The following is a 24,634-nucleotide window of genomic DNA, read 5'->3' on the forward strand; positions in this document are numbered from 1 at the left end:
GCCGAAATTTCGGTAGACAAACATGAATTTAAGTTGAACTCTTGAAAGCTACAACTCACAATTGGTAAACATGACCAAATTGTAGATTTTGGCGGATTTGCAACAAGGATTTGGAGAAGCAGAAGGAGCGAACAGAGGTATGTAAGACTTCCCTTTCTTTCTATGGCATGTCTTAGACGTGTAGGATTGATTTCGCGCCTCGGGGACTTTCCTAACTCTAGAAATCCGCGATTGAAATTAGTTACTGTTCATTCAGTAGAATTGAACTAAGAATGGTGTGAAATGTTGAAAAAGCTTCCTAAACCCCTAGAGCTTGCATAAGAGGACCCGATTACCTTAAACCATTATAAAGAACGCTATGACACGTAGCATATGTAAATTATGCACGCTATCTCACTCGGCCCGAGGTGGGCCCACTGCTCCCGGAATTTTCCTATCACCTCGTTTGACTTGTTTTGGAGTAGAATCCTAAGGAAATCCTCGACCCTTGTCCCGATTGTCAAACGATAAGTACAGTATCATCCTAGTGCAAGTGTATCCATGATAAAAATGATTTTACAATAGTAACGATGAAGCGAAAAATGAGAAAAGTGCCTACGTTAGGTATGTAGATGATATACTTTGCTATAAAAATGAAAACATGAGAATGTTAAAACTGTTTCTGGATAGCCCAATGCTATTGTGGGTAATGACTATTCTAAGGATTTTAAATACATGGAATCATGTCTTATGACCCCGATTGATGCGTGTACCCGACATACGCACATGTATATGATAAAAGAATCAGAGCGCTATATAGACGCCGATAAAAATACATGATATAAGTATACGTATATGATATAATCGAGCGCTATAGACGCCGGTATATATATATATATATATATATATGTACGATATAAGTATGTGCATATGACAAAAAGAATCGCAGCGCTATAGACGCCGATACATGTATACGACATGAGTATATGTATATGATGAAAGAGCCGGGCGCTATAGACGCCGATATATTTACGGGGAAAATGGAGATAAGGGCGGAGAGCGTTATATACGCATATCCACCGATCGGTTGGAGTATGGCACATGATATCGTCCCGGACGCGGGATGTGCATATTTATGGTTAAATGGATCGGCTGCCGACGCCTCGGCAATATAATATATTCTATTTTTATATGTATATATATATGAGTAAGGAAAGCTAAGGAAACACGGTACCTGCCCAAGGGCACTTATATGTACAGGTCACTCTCCTATTCTATGATATGGTCTATGTCCCGTACAGTTATTACTCATGCACAGGTCACAGTTCTACATGTGATACGCCTCAGATGTACAGTATACTCTCCTTACATGATGTGCTCTACGATTCTTACTATGTTGTTACTGTTCATGTCTTACATACTCGGTACACTATTCGTACTGACCCCTCTTCTTTGGGGGCTGCGTTCATGCCGCGCAGGTACTCCCAGACGGATAGCAGCCAGCATAAAAGATGTTTCAGCAAAGTTGGCAAGCTCCAATTGCCCGGAGTGTCGCCGAGTCGGCGTGCTATGCTATGATGTCTTGTCCGTAGTTAGAGACTTTGCGACAGTCGTGAGTTATGGGAGCCAGTTTGTATAACGATACGAGCTTTGTACAGCCATATATTTTATTTGATTTAAAAGTAACGAAAGAGTTTTATTGTGTATGAATAATCCTATTAAACATGTTTGCTTTAAAGGTTCAAAAGAAAAAAAAAATTTCAGTACGTAGTAATGGTCAGCGGGTTCGCTCGGCTTCGGTTACGGGGTCGGGTGCCCATCACACCCTGATCAAGATTAGGGTGTGACAATATGTTGGACCTGTGAGGCATTGTTGGTATTTTCTGCGTGCAGGTTTTGAGATAGTAAGAAATATAGAGAAAACTCTGCCGATTTTTTTTTTCAAAAATGAAAAGAGAATGAGATATGTGTTTGTAATACGACTTGAAAGGTCGTGCCGATAGTAAGAGTGAGACTAAGACAAGAGTAAGAAGGAAAGAAATTGTGATGGCTATGAATGTATTGATAAGACGGTTTGTAAGGTATTAAGGATAAGGAACGAGGAAAAGGTAAAGCAGAAATATGGTTGGTAGATGAGATTACATGCTTTGGTAATAAAGAAAACCCCCGAGATCCTTATGATGTTTTGTGAGACTAGTTGAACATTCGAGGACGAATGTTCTAAAAGGGGAAAGGATGTTATACCCCGTACTTCGTACGTTGGAATATTTTTACGTTGGTTGTGAAGAGTTATGGACAAGGCTATCTTCCGACTTTGTTGTAAGGCATAAGTGTTTATGAGTTTGTTGGATGGGATCATTAAGGAAAATTTGGGACCAAAAATGAATTATGAAAAGTTGGCCATTATATGAAAATTTCCATAAGTGGCCGGCCACATGTGATGTGGGCCATGGCCACATGTGATGTGGGCCATGTCCACATGGAAGGTTAGTATATGCAATTAAAAAGGATGACAAGGGATCATTTTCATCATCTTCATCTCTTAGAAAAATCAAGAAGCTTGGAGAAAAAGAAAGATGGAGACTTTCGCCAAGGAGAAAAAAATGGAAGACCAAAATTGACCATGGAAAATTATTTTCTTCTTGTTTTCCTACTAAATGGAAGGTCCTTATTAACATGAGATGATTGTTGGAGCAAGCAAGTTCTTTATTCTTGCAAAATATCAAGCTAGCCGAGTGAAGAACAAGTGGGAAAGGTAAGGTTTAATCTCATTTTTTTTATGTTATGCATGGTTTGTGCATGATGTGTAGTGTGGAAGTGAATGGAAATCATGAAAGCATGGTGTGTGAAGTGTGGCCGTGTATATGTTGGTTGATGTAGGTATGATGAATAAATTTCATTTAGTGTTTGGTTGATGTTATTATGGATGGCTTGTGTATGTTTTGGCATGTAGAAAGGAATGAAAATCATGAAATTGGTGCATGTTGGTGTTGGCCGAGTAGGGGCTTGTTTTTGGTAGCTTACAACGAATTGGTTTTACTTAGTATTTTGGTCGTTGTTGTTATGGATTATGTGATGAGAATGAAGGTATTGAATGATTCAAGTTGAATATGTAAGTGTTGTGTGGTGGCCGTGTATGTGTAGTGTAGTGTAGAAGTGAAGACTTAATTTTATTTGGTGTAATTTGGTTGTCGTGTTGTGGATTATGTGAAAAAAATGAAAGTTTAATGGTCCAAATTGAAGTGTGGTTGTTGTTGGGTGTTTTAGAACTAATATGATCTTAGCATGGTTTCTTGTATTTTTGAGATTAATGTTGTTAAAGTGTGGATTGTTGGAAATGTTATTGAATCGTGTTTGAATGGTTTTGGATTGGTATTTGAACGCGTGAGCAATGAAGTTGGATTGATTATATGTGTTGATTTGAACGCAATTGGAATGTCGTCGCATTATGCTAAAGAAGGTTGTTGATGTTAAAGTGCGTTTTGAATTAATGGTTGATGTTGTTAGAATGTTTATTGGTATTGTGATTGATGAATTTGGCCGAGTTGAAATCTCGGGGTTGTTGCATTTTTAGGGGAAATGCGCCCAAATTTCTGTAAATAAAAGAGATGGCATGAAATTGAATTCCTAAGCGCTTATGGCTAATGTTCGATGCCTATTGATGTTGTTGTAGATTTTGAGAAGACGAGACTTACGTTTGGATTAGCTTAGCAAGCAATCGAAGTATGTGAAGCTTACCCTTCTTTTCTTTTGGCATGTCTTAGACTGGATTAAGGTATGACATGATTTGTGCCTTGGGGTAACTCTATCCTTAAGTTCCGAGTATGTTTGTGATTCGTATTTGCTTGATATTGGCATCCTTGGTACGGTCAGGCTGCTGTCCGTATGTCTTTGATATGATTGAGTTTGAAATGTTGTGTAAACGGTTTTACTCTAAAAATGTCACACCCTAGCCTTATTAGGGTGTGATGGGCACCCGACCCCTACCTAGAGCCGAGCGAACCCTCAGACTCTTACTACGTACAAAATCGCGTCAAACTTTTTTTTTCTTTAAAATCAAATAAGATAAAATACATAGTAAATTTTTTTTTTCAGAAATACTCTTTCTCGTAGCTTCCAAACCGAACAAATCTATAACCATACAGAACTCAATACATAACACAGACCGACATATCGGCTGACGGAGCCGCTTACAGACTGACAACCAACACCCACGACGCTGTCTGCAAAGTCTCTAACATCCATCCAGAAAGCATATCATACAAACTCTGACTCGGCAACACTCCAGGAGGAAGTGGAGCTGCCGATCCAAGTGGAACATCTTCTGTAATGGCTGCTAATCACTGGGAGTACCTGCGTGGCATGAAACGCAGCCCCCGAAGGACAGGGGGTCAGTACGGAATATGTACTGAGTATGTAAAGCCAGAAATCTTTGTAACAGAATCATAAACCAATCCAGATGTACGGGAATGCAGCTGACAAATCATAATCGGAATCAGATGTACAGAAGTATATCGAACAGAGCCTTATCATGATCAGAAGTGCGGAAGATTGATATACAGAATCGTGGTCAGAGTCAGAAGTACAGAAAATACGTACCTTATCCAGAATATCAAAACGCTTACTTTCAGATCATAAATAGTGCAAATCAAAAGCATGCACAGAGCACAGAAATATGGTCACCATAACACAACACATCATAACATACACACGGTACCCGGGGACATATACCACACCGGGAAACCGGACAGATCATAACACATACACGGTACCCGGGGACAGATACCACGCCGGGAAACCGAACACATCATAACATAGACGCGGTACCCCGGGAACCGGACATATACCACGAGAACCCGGGAACCGGCCAGATCAAAATCCATATACCCGGTAACTGGGGACGGACATATACCACAGTACCCCAGAACCGTTCACGGTAACCGGAGACGGACATATACCACAGTACTCCGGAACCGGCCACAGTACCCCGGAGACGGACATATACCACAGTACTCCGGAGACTGGCATATCATACTCCACATACACGGTAGCCGGGGATGGACATATACCACAGTACCCCGGAACCGAACACATCATACTATCAGAGCATTCCTAACAGATTATTTAAACAGAGTGCTTATATCAAAATTATTATGCCAGTATACTTGTATCAAAATACTTATGACATAATACTTATATCAAAATACTGGTATCATAATACTTATAATAAAATTACTTCTACCAAATATTTACATTAGATTACTTATAACAGATTTCTTATTTCGAACCGCATATCACATCAAAATATTCGCATCAGAACGCTCATATCGGAGTACCTACCTCAAAATGTTCATATCAAATTACTTGTACCGGAGTTTCCATATCATAATATTCAAATCGGAATACTTATGTCGAACTATTCATATCAGAGAGGGCATACGAATCATATCAAACTTTTCGTTTGGATATGTCAAAATATGTCATAGGGTTCAATAGAATAATTAGAACGACTCAACTAGTAGATCATATAAAAGAAGTCAAACGATAATCATAATATATGTCTTGCGGATATCACAATGGGTTATACCAAAATAATCTTTCTAGGATCGTTTTATGCTTCAACTATGTCATAAGACTCAAGGAATAATCAAAAACACTTATCGTTTATTAGGCGGGGAGTAGCTAAAGGTTTCCTTTACTTATTGCTCAAACAAATTAGTAACACAATAGAACGATTCGAAATAGCGGGCCCACCTCGGGTCAAGTCGAGGTGGCGTACACCAATTACAAACGTTAGACTCTATGGAGTCGTCTATGGGAGTTTCGAATGGCTCGGTTACGTTTGTGACAACCGTGGATGTTTAAACGCTTTTCCAACAAAACATAAGGATTCTAGTTCATTTACATTGAATGAATAGTACTCAAAGTCGGACTCGAGTTTCGTGCTACGTAATCTTTCCGAGGCCCGGACTCCAACCTAGTATAACTAAGACATGCCAAAAGAAGGAAAGGAGGACTTTACATACCTTAGTTGCACCTTATGCTCGTCCAAACTCAATTCCCGTTTCGCCCAAAATCTACAAATGGTCATATTTACCAAACATTCATTAGAATCTTTAAGAGTTCAAATCTTGGATTAACATTTGTCTACGAGAGATTTTGGCAGCATTTCCATAAAAATGCGCCATCCCCCGAGAATTCAACTCGGCCAAAGTACAACAACAAACCCGAGAATGGAACTCAGCCACATTATAATTGACAATACTAACAATTTTTGCCAACGACATCAACAATCAAGTCGAGAATATTCCAAACAACTTCCACCTCAACTTCACACTTTCAAACTAATGTCAAGATTTTCATATTCCTTTACCTATACAAGACCATTCAAATACAATTCGGAAGTATTTCATATCGTTTTACAAAATATACAAAAATTCCACCAAAATCCATAATCCACCCGAAAACTCCTCAACTTTCCTAGAACAATTTTTAATGCATTTCTCGCTTCCAAATTCATAACCTATCCCAACAACACACATCAACAACAATCAAATTACTACATAGAAATTTATTCAATTGTTCCATACTCATACCATTCGGCCACCCTCCACACTTCCAACCTCAAGCAAATTCATTAAACTTTCATTTCCCATATAGAGTTCACAACAACCACAACTAGAATACTACATAAAATTAGCTCATCTTTGTCTACACAACAACACATGCACACGGCCACATGCATATATATGCATTCATCATGCAACCTTCCATACTTTCATTAATTCTATCCATTTCTACACACCACAACATAAACAACCTTTCATAACATATAAAAGAGGATGAAATCTTACCTTTTCCTTCAACTTTCCTGACTTAACTCAAGTGTTGAATTGATGAAACAAGGACTCAATCTTCCAAAACAACTACGCCAAGTCGTAAAGGGACCTTGAATTAGTATGAATACCACAAGAAAATAATTTTTGAAGAAAGATTTCAAAGGGACAAAAATTGGAGGACATGGCCGAATGCCATGTCTCCTTGGTTCTTCATCTTTTGTTTTCCTCCTCTTCTAATTTTCTTGAAACTTCTACATGCTAAGCCTCTTATATAATTAATCACATGGAAAATTAATAAGGATCCATGGGCTTGGGCCATTGTATGGCCGGCCACCCCTCACTCTTTTGGGCCTCATTTTTCCTTTTTATTTTTTGAGCCCAATTGGCTAGAAATCTTGTTTTGAAATTCCCGAAACTAATTTCCAAAATTCCAATTTTGCCCTTGGCCTTCCTCACTATTTCACATTCATATTTTTCAAGAACAACAACATACATATTGACCAACATCAAAATATTGCCCCATTTCTAACTAATCACAATTATTTCAAATTTTTCCGAATGTGCGAAACACGGGAGATAACAAAAAGGGACCTTGTTTCTAAAAATGTCCGAAATTTTCATGGACGGAACCGGATTGCTTGATGAGTTCGCAAACGATTCTTATTTGTTTCTTAGCATTCGTATTCTTAATGTGGTCGAATTATGATCCTTATGTCTTTTGTATGATTAAATTTCTTAGGTTGCAAAAGAGTTCTGTTTTCAAAAGAGATTTGTTTTCAAAAGAGTTTTGCTCCTAAACGATTTCGAAACTACGAACGTCCGTAACTTTCACAGAAAGGCTCAGATTGCTTCGATGTTTTCGCAAATGATTTCATAACGTATAATGGTTTTAACTTTCATAGGCGGGCCCGGAGTAGGCTGACGCTCGTTCATGGGTCCCGCGACTTTTCTACGTTTGGTTTTAACCACCTATTTTTGAAAGAACTTAATACGACTATCTTTCCGACCCCCGAGTATGATTACTTATTTATCTGTTGGGTTTGAAATAAGGCTTTTTACGCATATGATTTCAGAGGTTCGGTTTAATATGTTCCCGAGTGAGATTCGGAAGAAAACTTGATTTGACTATGGTTTTGGTTTTCAAAATGAGGGTTCGTTTTGATCATTTGGTTGAGTCTGTGATGATGTCGGATATGCGTATGGTTACTTACGATCTGCTCGTGCGTTCTGTTGTTACCTCTTTCACCGGGTCCCGGGCCGGTATGTGATCGTGCGCACTATAATATACTCCGGTGTTATGCTGTGTTATGGTTCACCGAGCCCCTCGCTAGAGGGCCGGGTTCCATTTATATTTGGTGTTATGCTGTGTTTGGTGTTATGATGTGTGATGGGGATACGGAGATTTGAAACACGGTGTTATCTTGTGTTGTGGCGCGGATAGGGTGGCAACCACGTTCGTCCATCGGTCCTCTATGGGCCGCATATGATATGTGATGATGTATGATGATATGATGAGTTTGTTCACCGATGGTGGGGCAAACCCAATGATGAGGCAAAATCCCACATTGGTTTAGGCAAATCCCACATCGGTTAATGTTATTTCGTATGACAGGTTATGATGTGTACGGTATGAGTATGTATGATTTGTGTGTCGGATGTAAGTACTTTGACTTCGGTTATGATCTCATTTTCTGTATGCTATGCTTTACATACTCAGTACATAAAAACTGACCCCCTTTCTTCGGGGGCTGCGTTTCATGCCGCGCAGGTACAGACAGATGAGTAGAAGATGTTAGTAGAAGATGTGTCAGCTGGATTGGCGAGCTCCATTTTCTCCCGGAGTGCTGCCGAGTCAGAGCATTTATGTTATGGAAGTCTGTTTCATGTTAGAGACTTTGCAGACAGTGTCGTGTGTATGAGATGCCCGTTTGTAAGCGGCTATGTAAGCCGGTGTATGATTCTGCATTATATTACAGATTTGTTTGGCAAGCGGCTACATAAGCCGAAGCACTGCTGTGCCTCATATTATAGATTTGTTATGATTACAGGCTTCATTTGATTTGATAAAGGTGACAAGCATGTTTGTTTTCGAAAAATTTTCATTATGTACTTATGTTATGTTTGTGGGCCCAGTATGGTTAAGAGTATTGCGAGAGTCTGCGGGTTCGCTCGGCCCTAAGTAAGGGTCGGGTGCCCATCATGCCCTATCGGAAATTAGGGTGTGACAGGCAATATCACATATACACATACCGCAGCCAAATACCCAGCGGCAATATCACATACACACATACCACGGCCAAATACCCAGCGGCAATATCACATAGACACATACCGCGGCCAAATACCCAGCGGCAAGATCACATACACACATACCGCGGCCAAATACCCAGCGGCAAATGTAACAACAGAACGCACGAACAGAATCGTGAGTAACCAAATACAGTTTAAAACATTTTCAAAGACTTAAAAGGTTAATCAAAACAAACCATCGTTTATAAGCCACAACAGTAGTCAAATCAGATTTTCTTCCGAATACCACTCGGGAACATATCACACCGAACTTCAAAAATCATAGTCACGTATCAGAATCATAAGTATACGAATCAACATTTCAGACTCAACAAACAAATATATAATCATACTCAGGGGTCGAAAAGGTAGTCATATTAAGTTCTTTTCAAAATGTCGTTAGTACTACACAAAGAAAAGTCGCGGGACCCACGGACGGGCGTCAACCCAATCCGGGCCCGCCTACAAAAATCATAGTCATCCTATGTTATCGAATCATTATTACAAATTCAAAACATAAGTAAACTGATCGTACTTGAAATCGGAATAATAGTCATATCATATCCTTTCAAAAATCGTCAGAAGTACATAAGGAGAGTCGCGGGACCCACAAACGGGTGTCGACTCGAGCCGGGCCCGCCTATGGAAAACATAGTCATCATACATCATGGAATAATTTTTGAGCATATCAAGGCCATCCGGTTCTGTTTGTGAAAGTTACGGACGTTCGTAGTTTTCGGAATCGTTTAGGAACAAAACTCTTTTTAAAAAAACCAACTTTTATGCAACTTTTGAAATTTAGTCATACAAAAGACATAAGATCCTTTCGGAACAAACCGTGTACATAGCATTTCAAATCCAATCATATCAAGGACATACGGATCATAGCTTGACCATATTAAGGATGCCAACATCACAAAGCGAATATGAATCATAAACATGTTCGGATTTTTTTCGAATAGAATTGCCCCGAAGGCTCATAACATATCATACCTTACTCATATCTAAGACATGCCAAAAGAAGGAAAGTAAGCCTTACATACCTTAGCCGCTTCCTAAGCTAATCCGAACTTACGTCTCGACTTCTCACGATCTACAATAATGTCATTAGGTATCAACCATTAGCCATAACGCTTAAGAATCCAAATCCAAATTAACACTTTGTCTACAAAAATTTCGGCAGCATTTTCCCTATAACTTCAACATCCCCGAGATTTCAACTCGGCCAAATCAACAACAACCAAACCAACGACCATACTAACAATATCAATAATCAATTCAAAATGCATTCTAACATTAAATATTCTTTCAACATAATCCAACGACATTCACTATATTCAATCCAACGGCTTACCTTCATGCCAACATCAATGCTTATACATTTAAATACTAGTCCGAATCCATATCAACAATATTCAAGAACATTATAAACAATTCACACAATATTTCCAAAAATCCAATAAATACTCCAATTCACCCGAAATTGCCCCAAACCCATGAACAACATCCATAACACATTCTCAACTTCCGAATCATAATTTGCACCACCAATTCACACTCTAACAATGTCATCCTTATAATTATAAAAATTACATTGAATGCACATAATTCTCCAAATCAGCCCGTCACCATTACGACATCACTTCAAATCATTAGACTTTCACTTTTACCATAAAATCCATAACGACGACAACTAACATACTAAGCAATATTAATTCAGTCTTGTCACATAAATGGCCTATATTCGGCCAACACCTCCCACATACATATGTTGATGATTCTCATTCTTTTCTTCACACTACACAACTAAACATGCTACATAGAATCAATTTATCATCTCAACACAACACATACACCTACACGGCAAAACCTCATACACACGGCCTCAACTCCAACATACTATATTCCATGATTTTCATCCAATTTAGCATACTACAACATGCATACATCATGCACAACACATAAAACAAGATTGATTCTTACCTTTCTTCTTCAATTCTCCAACTAGGCTAGGGTTTGCAAGGATGAGAACTAGCGGTTTGATTGCTCCAACAACACTTCCACGCTACTTAGGGACCTCCAATTAGTGGATTTGGTAGGATGAAATAATTTTGGGATGGCTAATTTTGGACTTGAAATTTCCAATGGGTTGGCCGAATGGTTCCCTTGTTGTTCTTCAAGTTCCTCTTTTTTTTTTCTAAGTGTTGGAATGTTGAAAGATGAATTGGTGATCATCTTTTAAGCTTCTAAATGATCCATACATGTGTACATGGCCCACACATGTGTTGGACCAATCAAATTTGGCCACAAAAATGTGTGGGACCATCTCCACACCACATGGCCAATATGGCCAAAATTCAATAATTCCCAACTTTCACTTATTCCATTTTTGGTCCCAAATTTTCCTAGTTGTTCCATGCCAACAAATTCATGAACAAATTAGGTCTTAAAACGAAACCGAAGGTCAAAAGTCCCGACTTCATATCCTGGAATGATCTTGTCCCTAACTTATCATAGTTAACCCAGATTGTCCCAATGTACGAAATGCGGGATATAACATCCTTTCCCCCTTTGGAACATTCGTCCTCGAATGTTCAACTTGTCGTATGGGGTCTTAAGGATCTCGACTTAAACTCTTCCTTCTTGTAATTCCCTTTACTCAACTTGTGACATTCTAGGCACATTATCTCATATCGTCTCTTAATCTTTAACTCAACCCTTCCTTATTCGTTCCATAGCTTGTTTTTCCGTTTCATACTTGCCTTTGTATTCTAGCTACATAGATCACGTCATAGCCTTGGCCACTTTCTCACTAGGCCTTGCTTATTTTCATAACAAACCTCATTGTATTCACACTATATCTTGTTCGTAACCAATCCCATAATATAACACTTCTCAACCCTTTACCCTTTCTAATTCACTTTATCCTTAATATCTCGCAAGCTTTCTTATCAATATATCCATATCCATCACAATTCTTTTCCTCCTTACTCTTGTCTTAATCATACTATTACTTATTTCTCGAGGTCAGCCATACTCGCAACTTACCAAAATCTTACCATTATGGTGGACACGGCCTTTCAAGTCGTACTACAAACCTACATCTCATTTTCTCTTTATTTTTGGGAAAATTTCGGCAGAGTTTCCTCTATATTTCTTACTATCTCAAAACCTGCACGCAGGAGATACCAGCAATGCCTCACAGGGCCAACATACATATATACATATCATATCATATCGCAGCCACACAGGGCTCCCAATATCATCAACAATACACAAATGATAAACATACCTCGTATGCCCAACTCAAATGGCACCGTTACACTTTCTTGTTTACTTTCCCCCTTTAATCTTCAACTTGTATTTCAATCGCAACTTCAATATCTTTCCCAACATATATCTTTCATACCTTTGCTTACCTGTGTGCTTAGTAACTTCCAACATCATCAATCCCTTTCTTCTATCGCTGTCACTATTCTGCTGAAATCAAAGATTAGTGCAAGAAATCTCATTTTCTATGACTTGGCTCTATGGCACGATCTCAGATGTGAAAGAAGAGTAACCACCCTAGATGCCCCGTAGCCTCCTGTTTATAAATGTGGCGTGCAACACACCATAAACAAGACTCTACTTGACACGACTTTGCGTACAACCCCTAGGACGAACTGCTCTGATACCAATTTGTCACACCCTTAATCCGTAGGGTGTGATGGGCACCCGACCCTTATCTAGGGCCGAGCGAACCCGCTGACTTTCGTAATACTCATAGCCATACTGGGCCCGTAAAACATAACATAAGCACATAATGAAATTTTTTTCAGAAAACAAACATGCTTTTCATCTTTTTTCAAATCGAATGAAATTCGTAGTCATAACAAATCTGTAACATAACGCAAACTGATATATCGGCTTATATAGCCGCTTACAAAATAAATCTGTAACATATCGGCTCGCCTAGCCGCTTACACAACTGACATGACATACACACGACACCGTTCGCAAAGTCTCTACCATAATTTCGTATACCATACAAAAGCACTCGACTTGGCAAAGCACTCCGAGGAGGAATGGAGCTCGCCAATCCAAATTTGGAACATCTTCTCGCTAACATCATCTATTCATCCGTGGGTACCGCGGTACGAAACGCAGCCCCCGAAGAAAGGGGGTCAGTACGGAATATGTACTGAGTACGCAAAGCATGAAATACCGAAAACGAAGTCATAATCGAAGTAAAGTGTACCGAACGCGAGCATAATAATCTGAATACCAACGTACTTACATCTGACATCCAAATCATACATAAGGGGTTCAGAAGACAAATAGGATAATCAGAATGCCAAAATGCTTCGCTTTCTTTTGAAAAACATTTTTGTCTCGTATATACGGAAAATCAAACATATCATATGAGCTGACATTAGCCGACTGATCATAATTCGGACTGTCAAAATCACATATACACACAAATCATATACACATACCGCGGCCAAATACCCAGCGGCAATATCACGTATACACATACCGCGGCCAAATACCCAACGGCAATATCACATATACACATACTGCAGCCAAATACCCAGCGGCAATATCCCATACACACATACCGCGGCCAAATACCTAGCGGCAATATCACATACACACATACCGCGGCCAAATACCCAGCAGCAATATCACATACACACATACCGCGGCCAAATACCCAGCGGCAAATGTAACAACGTAACGCACGAACGAATCGTGAGTAACCAAATACTGATTTAAAACATTTTCAATGACTTAATAGGTTAATCAAAACAAACCATCGTTTATAAGCCACAACGATAGTCAAATCGGATTTTCTTCCGAATACCGCTCGGGAACATATCACACCGAACTTGTAAATTATAGTCACGTATCAAAATCATAAGTATACGAATCAACATTTCAGACTCAATAAACAAATATATAATCATACTCAGGGGTCGAAAAGGTAGTCATATTAAGTTCTTTTCAAAAAGTCGTTAGTACTACACAAAGAAAAGTCGCGGGACCCACGGACGGGCGTCAACCCAATCCTGGCCCGCCTACAAAAATTTCGGCAGCATTTCCCCTATAACTTCAACATCCCCGAGATTTCAACTCGGCCAAATCAACAACAACCAAACCAACGACCATACTAACAATATCAATAATCAATTCAAAATGCATTCTAACATTAAATATTCTTTCAACATAATCCAACGACATTCACTATATTCAATCCAACGCTTACATTCATGCCAACATCAATGCTTATACATTTAAATACTAGTCCGAATCCATATCAACAATATTCAAGAACATTATAAACAATTCACACAATATTTCCAACAATCCAATAAATACTCCAATTCACCCGAAATTGCCCCAAACCCGTGAACAACATCCATAACACATTCTCAACTTCCGAATCATAATTTGCACCACCAATTCACACTCTAACAATGTCATCCTTATAATTATAAAAATTACATTGAATGCACATAATTCTCCAAATCAGCCCGTCACCATTACGACATCACTTCAAATCATTAGACTTTCACTTTTACCATAAAATCCATAACGACGACAACTAACATACTAAGCAATATTAATTCATTCTTGTCACATAAGTGGCCTATATTCGGCCAACACCTCCCACATACATATATTGATGATTCTCATTCTTTTCTTCACACTACACAACTAAACATGCTACATAGAATCAATTTATCATCTCAACACAACACATACACCTACACGGCCAAACCTCATACACACGGCCTCAACTCCAACATACTATATTCCATGATTTTCATCCAATTTAGCATACTACAACATGCATACATCATGCACAACACATAAAACAAGATTGATTCTTACCTTTCTTCTTGATTCTCCAACTAGGCTAGGGTTTGCAAGGATGAGAACTAGCGGTTTGATTGCTCCAACAACACTTCCACGCTACTTAGGGACCTCGATTAGTGGATTTGGTAGGATGAAATAATTTTGGGATGGCTAATTTTGGACTTGAAATTTCCAATAGGTTGGCCGAATGGTTCCCTTGTTGTTCTTCAAGTTCCTCTTTTTTTTTTTTTCTAAGTGTTGGAATGTTGAAAGATTGGTGATCATCTTTTATCTTCTAAATGATCCATACATGTGTCCATGGCCCACACATGTGTTGGACCAATCAAATTTGGCCACAAAAATGTGTGGGACCATCTCCACACCACATGGCCAATATGGCCAAAATTCAATAATTCCCAACTTTCACTTATTCCATTTTTGGTCCTAAATTTTCCTAGTTGTTCCATGCCAACAAATTCATGAACAAATTAGGTCTTAAAATGAAACCGAAGGTCAAAAGTCCCGACTTCATATCCTGGAATGATCTTGTCCCTAACTTATCATAGTTAACCCGGATTGTCCCAATGTACGAAATGCGGGATATAACAGTGTTCATCCCGTGTTTCATATTTATATGCTTAGAAGTATCATTCGGTTTGTTCTCCTGTGGTTCAGTGGGATTCGGTGTTGCTTGATTAGAATTTGACTTTTGAGGAAGAGCTAGTTGCTATTTTAGATAGACAGATCCGAAAGTTGAGGTCCAAGGAAATTGATTAAGTAAAGGTTCAATGAAGGCATCGTCCGGTTGAGTAGGCTACTTGGGATAGCTAGTCGGACATGCGAAGTAGATATCCCCAACTTTTCAGTGATTCAGGTATTTTCTTTCTCTTTTATGTTCGAGGATAAACATGTGTTTAAGTGGTGGATCATGTAATGACCCGTTCAGTTATTTTTGTCTTTTTGCCTATTTTACACTAATTGACCCTTCCCTACCTTCTTTATGGTATATTTGATTTGTGGAGATGGGTGGTATTTGATTTGTGGAGATGGGTGGTGCGATTCCGTAGTTTTGGGTAAGAAAAAGGAGTTTTTTGAAATCCTTAAGTGCTTGGGTCACCAAAGTCAACATTGGGGATAAATGAGTCTTTTTTGAAGTTTTATCGATTCCATTAGGTCCGGAATGTCGATTATGACTTATTTGTGTAGTTTTTATTCGGTTCTAAAGGGACTCCGGGGGTATTTTGGATCTTTGGTTTGAAATCTAGTTTATTGAGAATTGTATGTCACGACCCGAACTATGGGCAATGACGGGTATCCGGGGCTAACCACCGAACACCGCTCATGCTGCTACTTATCTGCTCTCATTCATACTATATGCTCATATTCATAGAAATATCTCATCGTTCGAAACATAATCACTTTTATAAACATAAGCCCTGTCGGCTATCAAAATAAAATGTATATATATATATATATATATATACATGCACATACATATACATGAAGACCATGGGACCATACTACCCACACTGCGTATCTACGAGCCTCTCTTTGGAATACTAGACATATGGACCGGACGGGGACCCCCGTCGTGCCCAATCATGAATATACAAATATATGTACCAAAAGAATAATCCACGGCACCTCCAAAGGAAATGGAGTGCTCTCAAATCAACTGCTAGCTCCTATGAGTCTGGATCACCTCCCTGTCTACCTGCGGGCATGAACACAGCTGTGACACCTCGAAAAATTTTCGTACTTGAGTGACGAGTAGAACGATGAAGAGCTTGAGTATATGATGTGTTGTTAAGTTGCGAATGTCCAGTCATGAATTTTGTGGAAATAATAAGTTGCGGAGATTTCCCAGCCATTGGTCGTATAGTGCACAATACGGCCCGTAAAGTGATTTACGGACCGTATAGTGCGATCGTCCTCAAGCGATCAAAAATCTCAACTTTTCTCGTTTTTCTTAAGCTTAAATACGTGCATGGAGGACGGGCCGTAAACTAGTATACGGTCCGTAAACCGTGGTTTACGACCACCGTACGGTAAGCAGTGACGACCGTTCATTAAAATCAGCTTTTGTGATTAATATAAGGGACCCTTTTCATTCTCATTTCATTCCCATACTTCACTCCACACTTCAAGAAATCTAGAGAGTTCCAAACATTTCATCCATGAGAAATCCATAGAAATCAAGGATCAACAACAAGAAATCAAGAGGGTCAAGTGAAGGAAACCCATTAAAAGTCATCCACATCAAGAAATCCCAAGAGAGATAAACTAGGGTTTTGGTGCTAAGGGTGAATCACCACTCTAAGCTTGTTCCTCTATTATTTAAGGTAAGTTTCATGACCTTTACATGCTATTTGAAGTATTTATAAGTCGAGACTCATGAATTGTAGAAGTGCATAACAAATGGGTCATCAATGGATGAATAACGTCATTATTGGTTAGTAGTTGGCTCGAGTCATGGAAACGAATATGTTGATGATATAAATGTGTTATAAATGACCTATAGACATGAAATGAGTGTTGGATACGAAAGAATACGACGATGGATTTTTAGTCATGATTATGGGAAATTGAGGTGAATTATGAAATGCAAATCATATGAATGAATGATGATTGTTGTTAATCATATTGTGATGATTATTATGAATGTTGGGAGTTGATATGGAATATGGCGAAAAGTAGTATAAACAAAGGAAGCGCCGCAAATTTCTATAGCTTTAGTAAGTATGTTTTTGCGATGACATAGCTAATGTCGATATGAATTCCATTGAAGGTATAGACAAAGCGCATTAAGGAGAACGAACAAGCGATAGAGTAGCTAAATAAAAAGGTAGTGAGGCTAATTCCTTTCCTTCTAAGGCATGAGTCCTATGGCATGAATTTCCCTCTTTTACTATGAATGTTCCATCTCCAAGAAAGTTAAGAGTCCTCTCTCATGAATAGCTATACAAGATAAGAAATATAGATTAATACGAAAATGATGATAGTAAGCTAAAGTCTAGAAATGCTATAGCCTATGATATGATGCTCCCAAGAAGCTAATGATGTAATATATGTAATTTAATGATATTGATCATTGTGCACACTCACCTTATGCTTGTTCCTTCAAGTGAGGCGGAATACGTAAGAATGCTCATAATGACATCGGGGGTCCACGACCTTACGTCACCCCGATAAAGTATGAATAGCTAAGAGCCCCTATGCATGTATTGTAATACGTATATGATGTCAAACATACCATGATGAGTTATGATAGGCATACTATGATAAGCATGTTATGATAAGCATGATGTAATGAGCATATGATGATATCACACCGCGCCTACATGGTCAAGCAACATCACAGCAAGGCAACATACACACCATGGCCAAATGGCGGGCAAGACACCACTAGTGGGCGGCATGAAACAATATCCCGGACGCAGATGCCCGGGACGCAAAGGCTATTGATGATGCTAATGATATTGATTATTACACCGCACCTACATGGTCGGCGCTATTACAAGATGTATATATGATATGATGACGAGTACGAAAGTAAGTCGCTAAAGATGCATGATCATATTACGATTCGATCAGTTACGATTGCTCCTTGTTTTATGCCTCCTCGCCTTATTGATGCTTCATTATTGTTTATGCTTCACATACTAGTATAATATTCGTACCGACGTCCTTTCTTTGACGCCGTGTTCATGGCCACGGGTAGACAGTGGAGGTGGCCCGCACTCATAGGAGCTAGCCGCAGTTGATTTGAGAGCACTCCATATTCCGGAAGTGCCACGTATTTCTTTTGGTATATATATATATCGTATACTTGTGTTTTTGGGCATGGCGTGTCCCTGTCCGTCCGTATGTCTAGTATTCCGAAATAGGCTCTAGATGCGCGGTTGGGGATAGTCTCGTCCCATGGCTTTTATGTATATGCATGTATATATTATTTTGGATAGTCAAGGGCTTATGTTTATAAAAGCAAATGTATTTCGAAGATTCTAGTTTTACATGATTATGAGCATATAGTATGAATAATAGCGTAGATAAGCGATGAAGTAGGCGGTATTCGGTGGTTAGCCCTTAGATACCGTCGCTGCCCGTAGCTCGGGTCGTGACAATGACGCCGTCAAAGAAAAGGACGTCGGCACGAATATTGTCTGAGTATGTAAGGCATAAACAATAACAAGTCATCAATGAAATAGGGAGACATCAAACGAGGAGCAACCGCATCGCCGTATCATAAAAGAATTAGTGTACGCCGGCTTACTCTCATAAACATCATCATGTCATATATGCATAAGTGTATAAGTCGCCCGACCATATAGGTGCGGTGTGATAATCAATAATATTAGCAATAGCATTGCTTCGCGTCCGGGCCTCCTCCGCGTCCGGGGTATCATCTCATGCCGCCCACTAATTAGTGGTGTACGCCTTCATGCCATTTGGCCATGGTGTATAACCGTCACTCATGCGTGTGCCGCCATTTAGGCGCGGTGTGATATCATCATGTACTCATCATAGTATACTCAACATAATATACTTATCATAACCTGTCATAGTATGCTTGTCCTCATATACTTATCACAACACATGCATAGCGACTCTTAGCTAATTATACTTCATCGGGGTGACGTAAGGTCGTGAACCCCCCGATATCGTTATGAGCATTCTTACGTATTCTGCCTCACCTTAAAGGAACAAGCATAAGGTGAGTGTGCACAATGATCAATATCATTAGATTACATATATTACATCATTAGCTTCTTAGAGCATCGTATCAGAGACTATAGCATTTCTAGACTTTAGCTTACTCTCATCATTATCGTATTCATCTCATATCTCTTATCTCGTATAGCTATTCGTGAGCGAGGACTCTTAACTTTCTTGGAGATGGAACATTCATAGTAAAAGAGGAAATTCATGCCATAGGACTCATGCCTTAGAAGGAAAACGCTAGCCTCACATACCTTTGTCGTTTACTATTCTATCGTTTGCTCGTTCTCCTTGAGTGCTCTTGTTTATACCTTCAAGGTAATTCGTATCGCCATAGCTATATCATCGTGAAAACATACTTACTAAAGCTATAGAAATTTGGGTAGCATTTCCTTTGTTTATACTACTTTCCGCCATATTTCATATCAACTCCCAACATTCATAACGACAATCATAATATCACTAACAACAATCGTCATTCATTCACATGATTCGCATTTCACAATTTCATCTCAATTCTTATGACTAAAGTTCACTTTCGCATTCTTTTGTATCCAATACTTATTTCATGTTCTATAAGTCATTTAAAACGCATTTATAACACCAACATATCCACTTTCATGATTCAATCCAACTACTATTCCATAATGACATTTTTCACCCATTTAAGACCCATTTTCTATTCTCTTCTACCATTCATGTGTTTCAACCTATAAATACTTCAAACAACATGTAAAGATCATGAAACTTACCTTATATGTTGGAGGAATAAGCTTAGAATGGTGATTCACCCTTAGCACCAAAACCCTACTTTATCTCTCTTGGGATTTCTTGACTTGGATGACTTTTAATGGGTTTCCTTCACTTGATTCCCTTGATTTCTTGTTGTTGATCCTTGATTTCTCATGGATGAAATGTTTGGAACTCTCTAGAGGTTTCTTGTGTTGTGGAGTTGAAGAGTGAAATGACAATGAAATGAGAAGGGTCCCTTATATTAAAATGAACTTCAGCTCCTAATTTTCATGATCTACGGACTCGATACTATCTCTGTGATAATACAGCCGTAGATCCGGTCCAAAGGAAGTATACTCTCTTGGACTGAATCTACGGTTGGACATCTGACCATACATTTATACGGCCAAGAGTGTCCGGCCGTAGGTTGGTCCGCTTTTCCGAAATCGTTTGCCGACTCGTTTGATCTCCGATCCTTATGGAACCTTCTTAACACTTGTTCCTTACCTCAATAACATTCTAAGGGATGTTATAACTCTTCCTCAATGGGTAATTAAGACATCATTAACTTAGTACTCGTAATTCCCATCCGATACATTCAACGATAACTCGCTTCTTAACAACTTTCTTTCTTAACCGGATGTCTTTGGAAATCTTAATTAGGGCTATCCAATACTATCCCTTACTCATTCTAAACCTCGTATCCATCGTGCCCTTCGTGAGCCTATTCACTGTACACTAACAGGGAATTTCCAAGGTGTAACATTCTTCCCCCTTTTTGGAACATTCGTCCCCGAATGTTAAATCGTTGGGGATCCTAGAAAAATTTCGTCAGAGTTTCCCCTGTAATATGGCACTACCCTCCTATTACAACAACCCATAATATCATTGCCTCACAGGGCCACAACACCATAGCAATATAGATTGGCCACACACGACCCATATACATAAAAAAATAAAGCATACATACCTTATCATTTCGAAGTTCCATCATAGATTTCTTCGAAATTTGAAATAAATGCAGTATGTGGATTTCATCTTCTCTTCCACTTCCCAAGTCATCTCTTCCCCGATTGTTATTTCGCCATAAGACTTTAACCGAAGCTATTTCCTTATTTCGAAGTCTTCGTACTTATCTCGTCTAAATGGCAATAGGCACTTCCTTAAGCTAGCTTCCGTGATCCTCGAACCTCATCTATCGTGCATGATCTTTGTGGGATCTCCCATACATTTGCGGAGCATTGAAACATGGAATACCGGGTGAACTAACTCAAGCTCGGAAGGCGATTCTAATTCATACGCTACTTGACCCCACCTCGCGGATAATTTTGTAGTATCCAAATCGTATCGAGGACTTAACCTTTCCTTTCTTACCGAATCTCATCACCCCTTTCACTCGGTGATACTTTCAAGAAACCCAATCATTAACTTGAAATTCTAAATCTCGTCGGCGGTTATCATAAGACTTTTGGCGACTTTGGGCTGTTAATAGCCCGTCTCGGATCCTTGACTTTTTCTACCGTCATTAATCAACTCGGGGCCTATCAATTGTACTTCTCCGACATCAAACCATCCAATTGGAGATCCGCACTTTTCTTCCATATAAAGCTCATACGGAGCCATTTGGATACCGGAATGATAGCTATTGTGATAGGCAAACTCAATCGGGGGCAAATGGTCATCCCAACTACCACCAAAATCTAAACACACGTACTCTTAGCATATCCTCCAAGGGTCCGTATAGTACGCTCGGCTTGTCCGTCGATACACGGGATGAAATGCTTTGTGCTAAGCCTTACTTGATGCCTAGACCTTCTTGGAAGTTTTCTAACTTAGCCGTAAATTGTGCTCCTGCATCCGCGATGATAGATATTGGAATACCATGAAGCCTTACAATCTCCTTAAGATATAACCTTGCATAATCTTGACTAAATATGTAGTTTCCGACTGGAGAAAATGAGCTTTTGTCAATACGTTCCACGATCACCCATATAGAATCATACGGCCTCGAGAACGGGGAAATCCTACAATAAAATCCATATTGATCACTTTCCATTTTCACGTAGGAATTTCTATTGCTTGCAATAATCCCCCTGGCTTTTGATGTTCTATCTTCACTTGCCGACAATTTGGACATTGGGCTACAAATTTCAAGTAGTCTCTTTTCATGCCATCCCACCAATACATCATTTTAAAATCATGATACATTTTTATGCGCTCCCGCGAATGGAATACCGAAATGTAGTAAAGCACTTCTTCTAAGATTTGAGCGTAATCCGCCACATTCGGAACGCATAACCTATCATGGTACACAGAACCCCATCCGTCGAAACTTCAAATAGTGGCTTTTCTTTTGGAAACTTCACACCTTTATAATACTTTAATTTGGAATCCTCGTCTTGGCGCTCTTTTATTTCCACATCCAAGGATGAAACTGTGGGACTGTTAACACTAACTCCGGCGTCGCCTGAATCAATTATACGTACTCCAAGATTTTCTAGCTGACGGAGTTCATGGATCATTTCTTTCTTCTCCAAAGGCACTTCACATAGGCTACCCATAGATCGGCGACTAAGCGCATCTGCTACTACATTTGTCTTTCCGGGGTGGTATAAGATATTCACATCATAATCTTTCAATAATTCTAACCACCGCCGCTGTCGCAGATTCAACTCCTTTTGTCTAAAAATATATTGGAGACTCTTATGATCTGTATAGATATCAACATGCACGCCATACAAATAATGTCTCCACATTTTCAATGCATGAATAACTGCAGCCAATTCAAGATCGTGAGTTGGGTAATTCTTTTCATGCTTTCGCAGTTGTCTCGAAGCATAAGCAATGACTTTTCCATCTTTGCATCAATACACATCCTAGCCCAACACCGGAAGTGTTATATCCCGTATTTTGTACGTCGAGATATTTCGAGCTAAGTGTGGAAAGTTAAGAACAAGACTATTTTCCAACTTTGTTTATAAGTTGCTTATGAATTTTGTTGGATGGAAATATTAAGGAATTTGGGGTAGAAAGTGCAATTACGAAAATTTATATTTCATGAAATGTGGAGCCAAAAGTGGAGTTTTGAAAATTTAATTTTCATGAAAAAAAAATGGCCAAAGTGGTAGGCCATGTAATTGTGGACCATGGCCACATGGATTTATTTTATAAGGAACAAGAGATGACTTAGTCTTCATATTCCATCATCTTTCATCTTTAAGAAAATTCTAGAGAATTTGGGAAAAAGAAAAGAAAAAGAAGTGAAAAACATGGAGCGAACCCTTTGACCTGATAGTTTGGATTTGACCTGATACCACTTTGTCACACCCCGACCTTACTAGGGTGTGATGGGCACCCGACTCTCCTCAGAGTCGAGCGAACCCTTAAACGTTTGCGTTACTAAAACTTGTCATTTCTGAAACTTTTTTAAAACATGAAACTTTTTCAAATAGAGATCACTATCTTGCACAAATTAAGAAAACTTTTCAATCAACTACGTGCTTTTCCCAACCAAAATCATCTGAAAATACATACTCTTTTAACGTCTATAACTGATTCGCGTTCCTCGACACCCAATCCACAGGACACTGTCTGCAAAGTCTCTGGGACATACAAATACCATGACATAAGTGCTTGACTCGGCAACACTCCGAACTGAAATGGAGCTCGCCAATCCCGCGGGAACAACTTCTAGCAAAGTCTTCTCTTCATCTGGGTGTACCTGCGTGGCATGAAACGCAGCCCCCCGAAGAAGGAGGGTCAGTACGGAATAGGTACTGAGTATGTAAAGCGATAACAAATAATAACCATAGCTTAATTTAGAAGAGAAGAAATCACAATCAAGCTCGTTACCTCGTGACCCCCGGGAGAAAACATAAATGTACACATGGGGTCTTAGAACAATCTTTAAGTAAATAATGCGAGTGAACACACGTTCTCTAAGCATACACGATATAAGTACAGAGTACACCAGTTCTAGAATGCACAATCTAAATATAGTATCACAACAGTCCCTTCGGACAGCCGCTTCCGGCGTAGGAATGATGGCCCCTTCGGGCATTGCCGCTTCCGGCATAATAATGATGGTAGCCCCTTCGGGCATTGTGCCCGCTCAATATCAATGAGTGGCCCCTTTGGGCATTGCGCTTCCGCATAATAATGATGATGGCCCCTTCGGCATTCGTTCCGGCATAATAATGATGGTAGCCCCTTCGGGCAGCCGCTTCCGGCTCAAT

The sequence above is a fragment of the Lycium ferocissimum genome, unplaced genomic scaffold (genome assembly GCF_029784015.1).
Source record: "Lycium ferocissimum isolate CSIRO_LF1 unplaced genomic scaffold, AGI_CSIRO_Lferr_CH_V1 ctg5394, whole genome shotgun sequence".
NCBI lineage: Eukaryota > Viridiplantae > Streptophyta > Magnoliopsida > Solanales > Solanaceae > Lycium > Lycium ferocissimum.